Source organism: Panulirus ornatus, chromosome 22 (assembly GCF_036320965.1).
Source record: "Panulirus ornatus isolate Po-2019 chromosome 22, ASM3632096v1, whole genome shotgun sequence".
NCBI classification, from domain to species: domain Eukaryota; kingdom Metazoa; phylum Arthropoda; class Malacostraca; order Decapoda; family Palinuridae; genus Panulirus; species Panulirus ornatus.
In genome coordinates, this window is record NC_092245.1 from 940,772 (window position 1) to 959,777 (window position 19,006).

The window sequence follows — 19,006 nt, forward strand, 5'->3', positions numbered from 1 at the left end:
TTGCCCCTCTTTCCAAAACTCTTGCATTCACCTCGCTAACAACCACATCCATAAACAAATTAAACAACCATGGAGACATCATACACCCCTACCGCAAACCTACATATATATATATATATATATATATATATATATATATATATATATATATATATATATATATATATATATATATATATATATATATATATATATATATATATATATATATATATATATATATATATATATATATATATATATATATATATATATATTTATATATATATATATATATATATATATATATATATATATATATATATATATATATATATATATATATATTTTTTTTTTTTTTTTTTTCAAACTATTCGCCATTTCCCGCGTTAGCGAGGTAGCGTTAAGAACAGAGGACTGGGCCATTGAGGGAATATCCTCACCTGGCCCCCTTCTCTGCTCCTTCTTTTGGAAAATTAAAAAAAATTGAGAGGGGAGGGTTTCCAGCCCCCCGCTCCCTCCCCTTTTAGTCGCCTTCTACGACACGCAGGGAATACGTGGGAAGTATTCTTACTCCCCTATCCCCAGGGAAAATATATATACATATATATATATATATATATATATATATATATATATATATATATATATATATATATATATATATATATATATATATATATATATATATATATATATATCCCTGGGGATAAGGGAAAAAGCATACTTCCCACGCATTCCTCACGTGTCCTGGAAGGCGACTAAAGGGAACGGGAGCGGGGGGCCAGACCCTCCCCTCCTTGTATTTTAACTTTCTAAAAGGGGAAACAGAAAAAGGAGTTCGCGAGGAGTGCTCATACTCCTCGAAAGCTCAGATTGGGGTGTCTAAATGTGTGTGCTTGTAATGAGTGAAACGAAGCTCAAGGGTAAAGGGGAAGAGTGGTTTGGGAATGTCTTGGTAGTAAAGTCAGGGGTTATTGAGAGGACAAGAGCAAGGGAAGGAGTAGCGCTACTCCTGAATCAAGAGTTCTGGGAGTATGTGATAGAGTGTAAGAAAGTAAATTCTAGATTGGTATGGGTAAAACTGAAAGTTGGTGGAGAAAGATGGGTGATTATTGGTGCATATGCACCTGGGCATGAGAAGAAAGATCATGAGAGGCAAGTGTTTTGGGAGCAGCTGAATGAGTGCGTTAGTGGTTTTGATGCACAAGGTTATAGTGATGGGCGATTTGAATGCAAAGGTGAGTAATGTGGCAGTTGAGGGAATAATTGGTATACATGGAGTGTTTAGTGTTATAAATAGAAATGGTGAAGAGCTTGTAGATTTATGTGCTGAAAAAGGACTGGTGATTGGGAATACCTGGTTTAAAAAGCGAGATATACATAAGTATACGTATATAAGTAGGAGAGATGGCCAGAGAGCGTTATTGGATTACGTGTTAATTGATAGACGCACGAAAGAGAGACTTTTGGATGTTAATGTGCTGAGAGGTGCAACTGGAGGGATGTCTGATCATTATCTTGTGGAGTCGAAGGTGAAGATTTGTATGGGTTTTCAGAAAAGAAGAGAGAATGTTGGGATGAAGAGAGTGGTGAGAATGAGCGAGCTTAGGAAGGAGACTAGTGTGATTAAGTACCAGGAGAGACTGTGTACAGAATGGAAAAAGGTGAGAACAAAGGAGTTAAGGGGAGTGGGGGAGGAATGAGATATATTTAGGGAAGCAGTGATGGCTTGCGCAAAAGATGCTTGTGGCATGAGAAGCGTGGGAGGTGGGTTGATTAGAAAAGGTAGTGAGTGGTGGGGAGAAGAAGTAAGATTATTAGTGAAAGAGAAGAGAGAGGGATTTCGACGATTTTTGCAGGGAAAAATTGCAAATGAGTGGGAGAGGTATAAAAGAAAGAGACAGGAGGTCAAGAGAAAGGTGCAAGAGGGGAAAAAGAGGGCAAATGAGAATTAGGGTGAGAGTGTATCATTAAATTTCAGGAAGAATAAAAAGATGTTTTGGAAGGAGGTAAATAAAGTGCGTAAGACAAGGGAGCAAATGCGAACTTAAGTGAAGGGGGCTAATGGGGAGGTGATAACAAGTAGTGGTGACGTGAGAAGGAGATGGAGTGAGTATTTTGAAGGTTTGTTGAATGTGTTTGATGATAGAGTGGCAGATATAGGGTGTTTTGGTCGAGGTGGTGTGCAAAGAGAGAGGGTTAGGGAAAATAATTTGGTAAATAGAGAAGAGGTAGTAAAAGCTTTACGGAAGATGAAAGCCGGAAAGACAGCAGGTTTGGATGGTATTGCAGTGGAATTTATTAAAAAAGGGGGTGACTGTATTGTTGACTGGTTGGTAAGGTTATTTAATGGATGTATGATTCATGGTGAGGTGTCTGAGGTGCATGCATAGTGCCATTGTACAAAGGCAAAGGGGATAAGAGTGAGTGCTCAAATCACAGAGGTGTATGTTTGTTGAGTATTCCTGGTAAATTATATGGGAGGGTATTAATTGAGAGGGTGAAGGCATGTACAGAGCGTCAGATTGGGGAAGAGCAGTGTGGTTTCAGAAGTGGTAGAGGATGTTTGGATCAGGTGCTTGCTTTCAAGAATGTATGTGAGAAATACTTAGAAAAACAAATGGATTTGTATGTAGCATTTATGGATCTAGAGAAGGCATATGATAGAGTTGATAGAGATGCTCTGTGGAAGGATTTAAGAATAAATAGTGTGGGAGGCAAGTTGTTAGAAGCAGTGAAAAGTTTTTATCGAGGATGTAAGGCATGTGTACGTGTAGGAAGAGAGGAAAGTGATTGGTTCTCAGTGAATGTAGGTTTGTGGCAGAGGTGTGTGATGTGTCCATAGTTGCTTAATTTGTTTATGGATGGGGTTGTTAGGGAGGTGAATTCAAGAGTTTTGGAAAGAGGGGCATGTATGCAGTCTGTTGTGGATGAGAGAGCTTTGGAAGTGAGTCAGCTGTTGTTCGCTGATGATACAGCGTTGGTGGCTGATTCAAGTAAGAAACTGCAGAAGCTGGTGACTGAGTTTGGTAAAAGTGTGTGAAAGAAGAAAGTTAAGAGTAAATGTGAATAAGATCAAGGTTAATAGGTACAGTAGGGTTGAGGGTCAAGTCAATTGGGAGGTAAGTTTGAATGGAGAAAAACTTGAGAAAGTAAAGCGTTTTAGATATCTGGGAGTGGATCTGGCAGCGAATGGAACCATGGAAGCGGAAGTGAATCATAGGGTGGGGGAGGGGGCAAAAGGCAAAAATTCTGGGAGCATTGAAGAATGTTTCTAGGTGGAGAACATTACCTCGGAAAGCAAAAATGGGTATGTTTGAAGGTATAGTGGTTCCAACAATGTTGTATGGTTGCGAGGCGTGGGCCATGGATAGAGTTGTGCGCAGGAGGGTGGATGTGCTGGAAATGAGATGTTTGAGGACAATATGTGGTGTGAGGTGGTTTGATCGAGTAAGTAATGTAAGGGTGAGAGAGATGTGTGGAAATAAAAAGAGTGTGGTTGAGAGAGCAGAAGAGGGTGTTTTGAAATGGTTTGTTCACATGGAGAGAATGAGTGAGGAAAGATTGACCAAGAGGATATATGTGTCAGAGGTGGAGGGAATGTTTTGGACAATCACATGTTTACCAAATGGCGTCCTAACTTCGTCTCTTCGATGTATATCCACTGACTGTTATATTCCTCTCTTTTGTCTCCCCTGATGATGTGATTATTACACGAAAGTGCACTTGGGAACTTATCGTGTTTCATATACTTATCGTGTATGTATATTTGCGTGTGTGGATGTATGTATATACATGTGTATGGGGGTGGGTTGGGCCATTTCTTTCGGCTGTTTCCTTGCGCTACCTCGCAAACGCAGGAGACAGCGACAAAGCAAAAAAGAGAGAGAAAAAAAAAAAAAAATATATATATATATATATATATATATATATATATATATATATATATATATATATATATATATATATATATATATATATATATATATATATATATATTGAAAAGGATCACAATTTTGCTCGTGATTAAGTATATTCCTAAAAATATAGTACCTTCCATCAAATTTGCTGTAGAAAATGAAGATAACGGAATATTACCATTTTTAGATAGCATGATCCATAGGCAAGGAAACAAGTTTAGGTTTAGCATATACAGACAATCTACCATTGTATGCTCGCACATCCATCAATACTCATCTCGACAGAGTTGAATTATCATTTCAATCTATAATCCTTAGGGTATTACCTATTTGCAGTCCAGAGAGTACTGATGATGAGTTTGAGAAGATATATTCTGTTGTGGATGAGAGACCTAGGGAAGTGAGTCAGTTGTTGTTTGCTGATGATACAGCGCTGGTGGCTGTTTCGGATGACAAACTGCAGAAGCTGGTGACTGAGTTTAGTTAAGTGTGTGAAATAAGAAAGCTGAGAGTAAGAGTGAATATGAGCAAGGTTATCAGGTACAGTAGGGTTGAGGGACAAGTCAATTGGGAGGTAAGTTTGAATGGAGAAAAACTGGAGGAAGTGAAGTGTTTTAGATATCTGGGAGTGGATTTGGCAACGGATGGAAACATGGAAGTGGAAGTGAGTCACAGGGTGGGGAAGGGGCGAAAGTTCTGGGAATGTTGAAAAATGTGGGGAAGGCGAGAACATTATCTTGGAAAGCAGAACTTGATATGTTTGAAGGAATAATTGTTCCAACAATGTTACATGGTTGCGAGGTGTGGGCTATAGATAGAGTTGTGCGGAGGAAGGTTGATGTGCTGGAAATGAGATATTTGAGGACAATATGTTATGTGAGATGGTTTGATCGAGTAAGTAATGAAAGGGTAGAAAAAGAGTGTGGTTGAGAGAGCAGAAGAGGGTGTTTTGAAATGGTTTGGTCACATGGAGAGGATGAGTGAGGAAAGATTGACAAAGATGATATATGTGTCAGAGGTGGAGGGGACGAGGAGAAGTGGGAGACCAAACTGGAGCTGGAAAGATGGGGTGAAAAAGATCTTGAGTGATTAGGGCCAGAACATGCAGGAGGGTCAGAGGCGTACAAGGAATAGAGTGAATTGGAACGATGTGGTATACCGGGGTCGACGTGCTGTCAATGGATTGAACCAGGGCATGTGAAGCGTCTGGAGTAAACCACGGAAAGTTTTTTGGGGACTGGATATGGAAAGGGAGCTGTGGTTTCGGTGCATTATACATGACAGGTAGAGACTGAGTGTGAACGAATGTGGCCATTGTTGTCTTTTCCTAGTGCTACATCACGCACATGCGGGGGAGGGGGGTTGTCATTTCATGTGTGGCGGAGTGGTGACGGGAAAGAATAAGGGCAGACCTTATGAATTACGTACATGTGTATCTATTTATATTTCTGTGTGTGTATATATATGTATATGTTGAGGTGTATAGGTATGTATATGTGCGTGTGTGAACGTGTATGTATATACATATGTGTGTGGGTGGGTTGGGCCATTCTTTTGTCTGTTTCCTTGCGCTACCTTGCTAACGCGTGAGACAGCGACAAAGTATAATAAAATATAATAATAACAAATACATATCTGTGTATGTATATGTATATGTTGAAATGCATAGGTACGTATTTGAGCGTGTATGGACGTGTATGTATATACATGTGTATATGGGTGGGTTGGGCCATTTTTTGTCTGTTTCCTTGCGCTACCTCGCCCACGCGGGAGACGGCGACAAAGTATAATAAAAGATGTAAATAAAATATATATATATATATATATATATATATATATATATATATATATATATATATATATATATATATATATATATATATATATATATATATATATATATATATTTATTTATTTATCTATTTATTTATTTATTTATTTTGCTTCGTCGCTGTCTCCCGCGTTAGCGAGGTAGCGCAAAGAAACAGACGAAAGAATGGCCCAACCCGCCCACATACACATGTATATACACACACGTCCACACACGCAAATATACATACCTATACATCTCAATGTACACATATATATACACACACAAAAATTTAAATAGATACACATGTACGTAATTCATAATGCCTGCCCTTATTCTTTCCCGTCGCCACTCCGCCACACATGAAATGACAACCCCCCTCCCCCGCATGTGCGTGATGTAGCACTTCAGTTTTTCTCCATTCAAACTTACCTCACAATTGACTTGACCCTCAACCCTACTGTACCTAATAACACACAGACATATACGTATATACATGTACATAATTCATACTGTCTGCCTTTATTTGTTCCCATCCTCACCTCGCCACACATGGAATAACAACCCCCTCCCCCATCATGTGTGCGAGGTAGCGCTAGGAAAAGGCACGAAAGGCCCCATTCGTTCACACTCAGTCTCAAGCTGTCATGTAATAATGCACCGAAACCACGGGTCCCTTTGGGCATCCAGGCCCCACACAACTTTCCATGGTTTACCCCAGACGCTTCAGATGCCCTGGTTCAATCCATTGACAGCACGTCGAACCCGGTATACCACATCGTTCCAATTCACTCTAGTCCTTGCACACCTTTCACCCTCCTGCATGTTCAGGCCCCGATCACTCAAAATCTTTTTCACTCCATCTTTCCACCTCCAATTTGGTCTCCCACTTCTCCTCGTTCCATCGACCTCTGGCACATATATCCTCTTGGTCAATCTTTCTTCACTCATTCTCTCCACGTGACCAAACCATTTCAAAACACCCTCTTCTGCTCTCTCAACCACACTCTTTTTATTTCCACACATCTCTCTTACCCTTACATTACTTACTCGATCAAACCACCTCACACCACACATTGTCCTCAAACGTCTCATTTCCAGCACATCCACCCTCCTGCGCACAACTTTATCCATAGCCCTCGCCTCGCAACCATACAACATTGTTGGAACCACTATTCCTTCAAACTTACCCATTTTTGCTTTCCGAGATAATGTTCTCGACTTCCAAACATTCTTCAAGGCTCCCAGAATTTTCGCCCCTTCCCCACCCTATGATTCACTTCCGCTTCCATGGTTCCATCCGCTGCCAGATCCACTCCCAGATATCTAAAACACTTTGCTTCCACCAGTTTTTCTCCATTCAAACTTACCTCCCAATTGACTTGACCCTCAACCCTACTGTACTTAATAACCTTGCTCTTATTCACATTTACTCTTAACTTTCTTCTTTCACACACTTTACCAAACTCAGTCACCAGCTTCTGCAGTTTCTCACATGAATCAGCTACCAGCGCTCTATCATCAGCGAACAACAACTGACTCACTTCCAAAGCTCTCTCATCCACAACAGACTTCATACTTGCCCCTCTTTCCAAAACTCTTGCATTCACCTCCCTAACAACCCCATCCATAAACAAATTAAACAACCATGGAGACATCACACACCCCTGCCGCAAACCTACATTCACTGAGAACCAATCACTTTCCTCTCTTCCTACACGTACACATGCCTTACATCCTCGATAAAAACTTTTCACTGCTTCTAACAACTTGCCTCCCACACCATATATTCTTAATACCTTCCACAGAGCATCTCTATCAACTCTATCATATGCCTTCTCTAGATCCATAAATGCTACATACAAATCCATTTGCTTTTCTAAGTATTTCTCGCATACATTCTTCAAAGCAAACACCTGATCCACACATCCTCTACCACTTCTGAAACCACACTGCTCTTCCCCAATCTGATGCTCTGTACATGCCTTCACCCTCTCAATCAATACCCTCCCATATAATTTACCAGGAATACTCAACAAACTTCGTCTAAATTTTTTCACCTCATAAACCGTCTTTATGGAGAACTGTTAGACTACCTAACCAGGACGAAATTGCGTGTTTGAATTTCTAAGAGCGTTAGTGGCTGATTGTTTTGTATGCCAGTAACGTTTTCACCCACCATGCTTCTCTATGTTTTCTGTGCAAATACTCCAAACATCTTATAGCATGGGTTACGTATTGACTAAGCTACAAACAGACGTAAGATATTTCAGCTTTAGGAGAGTTTTAACGAGTAGAGAGTATGGATGGAGCGACAATCCGCCTTGAAGTGAGGGCTTACATGTGACGTGAATGAATACCTGTCTTCTACAGGATTTACCTTAAGTCTAGGCTATGGAGCGGGTGAGGTGATTCCCATCGGTCACAACGCATCCTACAATAACATTCAACTTTCTGGGAAGAACAGCTCTGGGTCTTAACGTTTTTAGGCTGCAATTTATGAACAGTGTTACTTCTATTCTTCTTCAAGATACGTATAACATCTCTTCATCCCATATCAGGATTTAATGCTCCTCCCTTCGCCGTTCTGTAAAGTGACTGAAGACCAATAATACATCCGGGCTGAGCAAAATTTTCATACAACTTTATTACACTAGTTTCATTAGGAGTTGATATTTGTTTACCCCTGGGCACCTCAGCTCATACGGTGGCTTGTCAAGGATGCTCAAGGATGCTTGACCTTCAGTAAGCACTTACGGATTAGATAAAGACCAGTCCACCAGAAGATATCTTTAACGTTTTCTTAAAACATCTCTCATATTTAGGTTAAATCATGCGAGGCCTTACAGTTCATCTTCCTCGGGTTTCAACTCTCCCAAGATCTCTTCATTTGAGAAGAAAGAAACGAGTACATCTTAAAATGCTGTTTCTTGGTTGTATGTCAAGCATGAGTAAGTTGTGTGTTATCACAGTGACATTGATGCTGTGGTGTCTGCCATCGTTGACTACTCTATATCAACCACTGTGGAGTATCCAGTCTCTATGTAATCATCAAATAATGGTAAAATAGTCTTCTTCTAAAGTGGGTACAAAAGTGATTAATAGTTATTGATAAGGTCACTCACAACAATTTCATCTGTTGTATCTGTCAGCTCTTGTACTGCATGTTTATACAATTTTCTCTAACCAATTCTGTTTTTATGGAGTCGGATGCACTAGCCATAAGATCTGTCAATAGCACAAAAAAGAGCAGCTCTGAATATCTTCTTTCCAATGTAATACACATAAACATATGCTAGAGTGAAACAGTACATTTTATATCATATCAAGAAGGCTGAATGAACGAGAGAACAGTCACCTAATGCCCCTCCTTAAATACACCTCCCACCTAAACTGATCTGCAGTGAAGTGAATCGTTATCTCTCATATTGTAATAGATTCAGTGTCTTATAAATGAACTACTCAGGCGTTGTTTTCCTTAAAGTGCAAAGCCAGAAAAGTACAGCCCAGCTGGTAGATATATTTTGTCGCTTGAACTGACTCGTAATATACGTAGATGTAATTAACGCCAAACTCTCTGCGTTTACAAGATAGTGTTGGTGGATGTAGCTTGATATTGACTGGTTCAGTGTCCCTGGCAGTTGATAAGCCTAAAGCCGACAAAACAGCTAGCTAACATATACATTGGAGATACAAATATTACAAATGCTCAATGTTATATGGATATACTCTTCTAGGTATTCTACATACATGACAACTCATCTTTGATTACTCCTACTACTACTACTACTACTACTACTACTGCTGCAACAACAACAACTACTATTACGACTACTATTACTACTACTACTACTACTACTACTACTACTACTACTACTACTACTACTACTACTATTACTACCAGTATTACCACTACTACTGATACTACCTCTATCACAACTACACCTATTACTACTACTGTGCCCTATCCCCTTATTATGATGAACTTCCTCTTCCTCCCTCTTCTCCTCCTCTTACACTGTTATCATCGGGTTGTGATCCAGGCCATCGCCGGATGACTGTAACCTCAGGTAATGGAAACAGATGGGGGGATTTTCTCTTTCGTTCTACTTATGGAGATACAAATCCTCTTATTGACTGTACACGACATAACTCCCTGACTGTAATTGTAGCTATTCACTGACCTACATTCCCAACATTCACCTTGTCAGTATATCTTACCAACTGTGTTGGCACACCATGTCTAGATTTTTCATTTGAGATTGAGGGAATACCTTCAGTTTTTATATCCCGGCACCATCCCATCGGTTAGTTGCAGAGAGCACATATTCTTAGCTTCAGGTATAAGCTATCCTTAATATGCCTTGCACCAGCTTCATACATTAGAAATCCAAGCTCTCCCTTTTATGAGATATCATTAGATATGTAGCTCCCTTTCTTGTCAACATACAGAGAAGCACCACAAGAGAGTAGAGTTCGTTAACAGTTTGCGTTGCTTTATGGTAGTGTGATACGAGATCCTTTAGTTATACCAAAGGAATTATGGGCTGTGGAGGTGAATAAATCAGGAACCAGAACGACATATTAATATGCGCTAAGCCTTAGGGAGAGTTTCTGGAGAACTTGTAAGATAGCTCGGGAGGCACTGAGGAAGGCAGCAGCAAGGTACAGAACTCTCCACAACAGGAGAGCTAAACAATGTTCTTACAAACCTGGGGATAAGATATTGCTACTTCTACGTAAAGACAACAACCAACTTCACTGGAAAGAATCTTTTCCTTCTATAGACAAATTAGGTACAGTAGATTATTACACTGAGACAGGATATACAGTAAATCCACAGAAGGGAGGATGTCCTATCTTCATTATCAGGGAAATATAAAAAGAAATTACAGAGACATAATTTCTTTAAGGATGGGTGAAATGTCACGATGTAAGTATTATCTCATTCGTCTATATGCCAGGATACGAGCACTACTGTACATCAGTAAGACTAAGTTGAGGTAAGACGTAGTAAGCTAAACATATAGCGTTACCTAGTTAGCAGTTTAGCTGATTCCTTCCACCACGATCGCATTGTTTACAGTTAGTAGTCGGTCAAGGGTAGGCAGATGATTGGCTCAAGTGGAACATGAAAGAGTACATGATTGGCTAATGACTGAAGGAGGAGTGGTATGGTAGAAACAGAAGTGAACTGGAACCAGTCACACCAGGCATGGGCCACATACATGGTGCCGAGTGTGTTTGATCATAGAATTATCCTTAACAGCTGAAAAAGGTGTTAAAGATTTCTCGGATGATAGATGTAATTTATGTTGATGTACTTAATGACCCTGGCGGTTGGTAGGCCTAAAGTCCAAGCAACCAACCAACCAACCACTACAAGGATCTCAGAGCAGCATTTCGTCTTGTATCTTCATGTTGCGGGGAATACGTTGAGCAAACATGCTGCATCTGAATATGGGCAAGGATAAGTGGGGGGAAAAAAAATATCCTGAATTATCGTGAGATTATTATTGCGGTGGACAGTTGTACCTTTGATAATCCTGAGTGTACAATAATCTTCTATACAATTTTTGCATCACTGATATTGCAAATGTTAATGTGTACCATTATGTACAAGTGACAGGATTTAGAGAGGGTTATGAGAACTCTTTTATATGCTACACATGATGGAGATTGTAAGAATAGAATAAGTTGTAAGTAGCTTCTCCTTTTTACTGTATTATAAGTTTTGTGGGAATTCTATCTGGCTGCCAAGAAAATCTTTAACTGTAGAGAAAGTTTAAGTTATATAATGTCGTCAGAGTAGAGGGGAAACTGTCGTATACCTGAGATGATATTTGTGGTGTGAGGAGACTGTGACTGCCCGTGAGCGGAGGTGGACAGAAACATGACCCTCGCTAGTCTAAAGCTTGAATACTTTCGTGACCTGGTATTTTCCAGAGTACTTCTCACTACGAGAAGGCACATGCAGACAATCATATGGGTAAGGTAAGTAATAATATCCAGGAGCATACCCTCAGGGTTCACTCAATATGCGTACAAAACTTCTGGTCTCTGAGTTCTTTTCTATTGGAACCATGACGGTCACACACAGACAAACAGACACGCTCTTTTGTAATTATAAATAGGCACAACAGCGCCCATTCCGGGTCTCTTGTGTTATAGTTAAGTATGACGTTTGCCTTCCACTCCTTGGACTTATTCTTTTCCGACATCTTGAACAATTAGATATTTCAGGTGATTAATCAAGCGTATCTGCAAACATCTTCAGTAAATATGGAGAAATTCTATCACGACAACTGAGATCCCCACATTCACTCCTTTAATATCTCCCAGAATTATTTTGTCTGCTCCTTTAACCAGCATGATTGTTCCTTCCTTATTACCATTGTATATATGTTCTGGACCGTTAGAATTCTTTGGAGGATTTCCTGATATCAACACCGCTATGTTAGCACTTCCTTCATATACCTACTGAGGCATTATGTATTGTTTGAATAGGCCATCTTCTACTTTCTTCCTAAACGTAATCTTGTTTGTTATTAAGAGGGCCAATCCTCCTCCTTTGTCTTTTCTTTCCCTCTTTGCTACCATGCATCCCTTTGGACACAGCAAGTGAGATTCAATTTCTTTAGTACGATTTGTTCCCACGGTTCCAACAATATCAGGTGCGTCTTCCCAAATACGAGCCTAGAATTCGATTGTTTTCATTAGCATTTACTACCAACCTATTTGCATTCATATCAATCTGTCATCACCACGACCTAGCGTTCCTAACCTCTCTGCGGTGTTTGCTGGGATGTGTCCTCTTGCCTCATTTGTGTTGTCCCATTTTTTGCTCTCTGTAATTTCCCCGTTTGCTCTTGGTCGGTTACTTTTGACAACTACCCCTCCCATATTTCTGAAGTTCTTATTCTACCTAAATACCTAAACGTTGCCACATTTAGTTGTCCCCTTATGTTTTCATTATAACCATCAATTCTTGTCCTTTCTTTAACAACTGAAACGGTTTCTGGCAATTCGATAACCTCCGCTAAATTCTAATGAGTACTTCTTCTTCCTTTATCTTTTCCTTTTTAATTGGTGTATGATCCTCCAGTCCAAAAATGATGAGTCATTTACAACAGTCAACCTCCTGGTTTGCTAATCATTTTGATTTTGGTGCCATGCACTTTAAAGCTAAGTCCTGTGTCGATTTATCAACCTCTGTGTCTCTGAGTTTCTCTGTAATCTCTCTACTACTAAGCACTGACCATGTATGTTCTGGACTTTTCTAAGCTTTTCATCGACTAAAACAATTTTTTTCCCTGATCGTTCCGTTTCTAACAGCGCATATCACCTCCTCTATAACCTCTGTTTCATTGTTCCTACGTCTTTAACCCACTGCATCAGTCTTCGTGCTCTGACTCTGTTGACCAGCCCCAGACACTGCCTCCTGTTTCTATTCCCAGCACATTACTATCAGCAGCTCATGTGCTCTGTGCTATGTACATTTCCTCTTGTTCAAAAGCTTGTACGACATTTAGAAACGATATTTCTGACCTTTTTCTCTCCTCTGTCATGCTGCCCTTTTTCTCTCTCTGTTGTTAATCTCTGTTGAATATCTTCAGCTGAACTGGTTATCTTTGCAGGCTCTGACTCCGTATTCAAAATCTCTAATTTCCTCTCCCATCTGATTACGCTTTAGTATTTTCAATGGACATCCCAGTTCCTTTTACTCTTCCAAATCGTTTTGACCTCTGATCCAGCCCTTCAATAATCTATATGAAGTTCTCCAACCTCATGGTCTCTTTTAAGTCATTCATTTGTTATCCTAACTTCCTTCCTCTATATCTGGTCACTATCGGTGATTCAGGGTACCTTCACCTGTCTGAATCCATTTCTGATCAAGTAATCAAATTCAAGAAAAACAAACGATAAGATGATCTGCTAAACTCTACCATGTGTGGCTGGTAACTGTCTGGACTAATTTGCTTTTCTGAATGTCCTTGTAATTATGATAGCCCATTACATCCCTGGTTCATACAGTGCTAAGCGTCTTAAGTTGTTCCTCGAGGCTATTAAGACCATCGTCTTCCTGCTCAAATGGCACAGTGAAATGATATATTGAAGAGATGTTTTTCGGAATAACAACTTGTTTATTTCCTTGGCCGAAAGCAGAATACACGCAGACAAAAAAAAATATATATTCTCTTTAAAGTTGCTGATCTCATCAGTTGTTAGAGTTGCCAAAATATAATGAATACTTTTAACTGGTCGCTCACTGCTGTACTCTTTATATGTGTGAGTGTATGTGTGTGTGTGTGTGTGTGTGTGTGTGTGTGTGTGTGTGAGTGTATGTGTGTGTATGTGTGTGTGTGTGTGTGTGTGTGTGTGTGTGTGTGTGTGTGTGTGAGTGTGTGTGTGTGTGTGTGCGCGTGTGTGTGTATGTATATGTGTATATGTTTATGTGTGTGTGTGTGTGTGTGTGTGTGTGTGTGTACTTACGTAAAGGAGAATGTGTATATGTATCAATCTATGTTAGTGTGTCCGTCTGCGTGCTTGTCTTTGTCTGTATGCTTGTATGTGTTAGTGTGTGCCGAGGTTTCATGGAATGACGGAGCGGACGGCGTTATCACAAGGTTTCCTGTAAGCTTGGCCCCCTTCCCAAGTTTCGTCACCAGTAGTGTATAGTGAGTGTGTCAGTGTGGGGGACACTTACTGCGGCTCGTATCAATACACCGAAGCTTTCCATATCTTCAGGAAAGGTTAGTAGGAACGTTTGAATATATATATATATATATATATATATATATATATATATATATATATATATATATATATATATATATATATATATATATATATATATATATATATACATATATATATATATATATATATATATATATATATATATATGTATATATATATATATATATATATATATATATATATATATATATATATATATATATATCAAGGATATATATATATCAAGGATATATATATATATATATATATCCTTGAGGTTAGGGGAGAAAGAATACTTCCCACACATTCCCCACGTGTCGTAGAAGGCGAGCAAAAAGGAACGGGAGAGGGGGCTAAGAACCCTCCCCTCACTCTCTAAAAGGGGAAACAGAAGAAGGAGTCACGCGGGGGATTGCCATCCTCCTCGAAGGCTCAGACTGGGGTGTCTGAATGTGTGTGGATGTAAGCAAGATTAGAAAAAAAGAGAGATAGGTAGTATATTTCAGGAAGAAACATGGATGCTTTGGCTCTAAGTGAAACGAAGCTCAAGGGGTAAAGGGGAAGAGTGGTTTGGGAATGTTTAGGAAGTAAAGTCAGGAGTTGGTAAGAGGACAAGAGCAAGGGAAGGAGTAGCAATACTCCTGAAACAGGAGCGGTGGGAGTATGTGATAGAGTGTAAGAAAGTAAATTCTAGATTAATATGGGTAAAACTGAAAGTGGATGGAGAGAGATGGTCGATTATTGGTGCATATGCACTTGGGCATGAGAAGAAAGATCATGAGACACAAGTGTTTGGGAGCAGCTGAGTGAGTGTGTTAGTAGTGTTGATGCACGAGACCGGGTTATAGTGATGGGTGATTTGAATGCAAAGGTGAGTAATGTGGCAGTTAAGGGAGTAATTGGTGTACATGGGGTGATCAGTGTTGTAAATGGAAATGGCGAAGAGCTTGAAGATTTGCAAGCTGAAAAAGGACTGGTGATTGGGAATACCTGGTTTAAAAAGAGATATATACATTTAGTGTACGTATGTAAGTAGGAGAGATGGCTAGAGAGCGTTCTTGGATTCCATGTTAATTGATAGGCGCGTGAAAGAGAGAATTTTGGTTGTTAAAGTGCTGAGAGCTGCAACTAGAGAGATGTCTGATCATTATCTTGTGGAGGCGAAGGTGAAGATTTGTAGAGGTTTTCAGAAAAAAAGAGAGAATGTTGGGGTAAAGAGAATGGTGAAAGTAAGTGAATTTGGGAAGGAGACTTGTGTGATTAAGTACCAGGAGAGACTGAGTGCAGACTGGAAAAAGGTAAGAGCAAAGGACGAAAGGGGAGTGGGTGGGGGGGGATTGGATGTATTAAGGAAAGCAGTGATAGCTTGCCTAAAAGATGGCTGTGGCATGAGAAGCGTGGGAGGTGGGCAGATTAGAAAGGATAGTGAGTGGTGGGATGAAGAAGAAAGGTTATTAGTGAAAGAGAAGAGAGAGGCATTTGGATTATTTTTGCAGGGAACTAGTAAAAATGACCGGGAGATGTATAAAAGAAAGAGGCACGAGGTCAAGAGAAAGGTGCAAGAGGTGAAAAAGAGTGCAAATGAGAGTTGGGGTAAGAGAGCATTATTAAATTTTAGAGAGAATAAAAAGATGTTCTGGAAGGAGGTAAATAATGTGCGTAAGACAAGAGAACAAATGGGAACATCGGTGAAGGGGACTAATGGGGAGGTAATAACAAGAAGTGATGTGAGAAGGATATGGAGTGAGTATTTTGAAGGTTTGTTGAATGTTTTAGATGATAGAGTGGCAGGTATAGGGTGTTTTTGTCGAGGTGGTGTGCGATGTGAGAGGGTTAGGGAGAACGATTTGCAATACAGAGGAGAGGTAGTAAAAGCTTTGCGGATGATGAGAGCCGGCAAGGCAACGGGTTTGGATGGTATTGAAGTACAATTTATTAAAAAAGGGGAGACTGTGTTGTTGACTGGCTGGTAAGGATATTTAATGTATGCATGACTCATGGCGAGGTGGCTGAGGATTGGCGGAATGCATGCATAGTGCCACTTTACAAAGGCAGAGGGGATAAATGTGAGTGCTCAAATTATAGAGGTATAAGTTTGCTGAGTATTCCTGGGAAATTATATGGAAGGGTATTGAATGAAAGGGTGAAAGCATGTAAAGATCATCAGATTGAGGAAGAGCAGTGTGGTTTCAGAAGTGGTAGAGGATGTGTGGATTAGGTGTTTGCTTTGAAGAATGTATGTTAGAGATTCTTAGATATGTAAATGTATTTGTATAGAGCATTTATGGATCAGGAGAAGGCATATGATAGAGTTGATAGAGATGCTCTGTTAAAGATATTAAGAATATATGGTGCCAGAGGCAAGTTGCTAGAAGCAGTGAAAAGCTTTTATCGAAGATGTCAGGCATGTGTACGAGTAGGAGGAGAGGAAAGTGATTAGTTCTCAGTGAATGTCGGTTTGCAGCAGGGGTGTGTGATGTCTTCATGGTTGTTTAATTTGTTTATGGATGGCGTTGTTAGGGAGGTGAATGTAAGAGTTTTGGAGAGAGGAGTAGGTATGCAGTTTGTTGTGGATGAGAGAGCTTGGAAAGTGAGTCAGTTGTTGTTCGCTGATGATACAGAGCTGGTGGTTGAATCGGGTGAGGAACTGCAGAAGCTGGTGACTGAGTTTGGTAAAGTGTGAAAGAAGAAAGCTGAGAGTAAATGTGAACAAGAGCAAGGTTATTTGGCACATTAGGGGGGAGAGACAAGTCAATGGGGAGGTACATTTGAATGGAGAAGAACTGGAGGAAGTGTTTTAGCTATCTGGAAGTGGATTTGGCAGCGGATGGAACCATGGAAGCGGAAGTGAATCATAGGGTGGAGGAGGGGGCGAAGGTTCTGGGAGGGTTGAAAAATGTGTGGAAGGCGAGAACATTATCTCGAAAAGCAAAAATGGGTATACTTAAAGGAATAGTGGTTCCATCAATGTTGCATGGTTGCGAGGCGTGGGCTATACATAGAGTTGTGCGGAGGAGGATGGATGTGGTGTAAATGAGATGTTTGAGAACAACATGTGGTGTGAGTTGGTTTGATCGAGTAAGTAATGAAAGGGTAAGAGATATGCGTGGTAATAAAAAAGAGTGTCGTTGAGGGAGCAGAAGAGGGTGTTTTGAAATGGTTTGGTCACATGGAAAGGATGAGTGAGGAAAGATTAACAAAGAGGATATATGTGTCACAGGTGGAAGGAACGAGGAGAAATGGGAGACCACATTGGAGGTGGAAAGATGGAGTGAAAAAGATCGGAGCCTGAACATGCAGGAGGGTGAAAGGTGGTCAATTAATAGAGTGAATTGGAACGATGTGGTATACCGGGGTCGACGTGCTGTCAATGGATTGAACCAGGGCATGTGAAGCGTTTGGAGTAAACCATGGAAAGTTTTGTGAGGCCTGGATGTGGAAAGGAAGCAGTGGTTTCGGTGCATTATACATGACAGCTAGAGGCTTAGAATGAACGAATGTGGCCTTTGTTGTCTTTTCCTATCGCTACCTCGCGCGCATGCGGGAGGAGGGGGTTGTCATTTCGTAAGTGGCAGGGTGGCGACGGGAATGAATAAAGGCAGCAAGTATGAATTATGTACATGTGTATATATGTATATGTCTGTGTATGTATATATATGTATACGTTGAAATGATAGGTATGAATATGTGCGTGTGTGGACGTGTGTGTGTATATATGTGTGTGTGGGTGAGTTGGTAACGCGGAAGACAGCGGCAAAGTATGATATATATATATATATATATATATATATATATATATATATATATATATATATATATATATATATATATATATATATATATATATATATATATATATATATATATATATATATATATATATATATATGAGGTGCAACTGGAGGGATGTCTGATCATTATCTTGTGGAGGCTAAGGTGAAGATCTGTATGGGTTTTCAGAAAAGAAGAGTGAATGTTGGGGTGAAGAGGGTGGTGAGAGTAAGTGAGCTTGAGAAGGAGACCTGTGTGAGGAAGTACCAGGAGAGACTGAGTACAGAATGGAAAAAGGTGAGAACAATGGAAGCAAGGGGAGTGGGGGAGGAATGGGATGTATTTAGGGAATCAGTGATGGATTGCGCAAAAGATGCTTCTGGCATGAGAAGAGTGGGAGGTGGGTTGATTAGAAAGGGTAGTGAGTGGTGGGATGAAGAAGTAAGAGTATTAGTGAAAGAGAAGAGAGAGGCATTTGGACGATTTTTGCAGGGAAAAAATGCAATTGAGTGGGAGATGTATAAAAGAAAGAGACAGGAGGTCAAGAGAAAGGTGCAAGAGGTGAAAAAAAGGGCAAATGAGGGTGTTTTGGTCCAGGTGGTGTGCAAAGTGAGAGGGTTAGGGAAAATGATTTGGTAAACAGAGAAGAGGTAGTGAAAGCTTTGCGGAAGATGAAAGCCGGCAAGGCAGCAGGTTTGGATAGTATTGCAGTGGAATTTATTAAAAAAGGGGGTGACTGTATTGTTGACTGGTTGATAAGGTTATTTAATGTATGTATGACTCA

General features: G+C 40.0%; 1 protein-coding gene across 1 annotated transcript in view; it reads left to right on the forward strand.

Moving 5' to 3' along the window:
* Window positions 1-14,335: 14,335 nt before the first annotated feature.
* The window catches only part of LOC139756468 (ras-like GTP-binding protein RhoL), a 203,156-nt gene continuing 198,485 nt past the window's right edge, over window positions 14,336-19,006 (forward strand). Inside the window, exon 1 of the mRNA XM_071675921.1 lies at window positions 14,336-14,465. The gene's annotated coding sequence lies outside the window, so the exon portion shown is untranslated. The remainder of the gene's footprint in view (window positions 14,466-19,006) is intronic.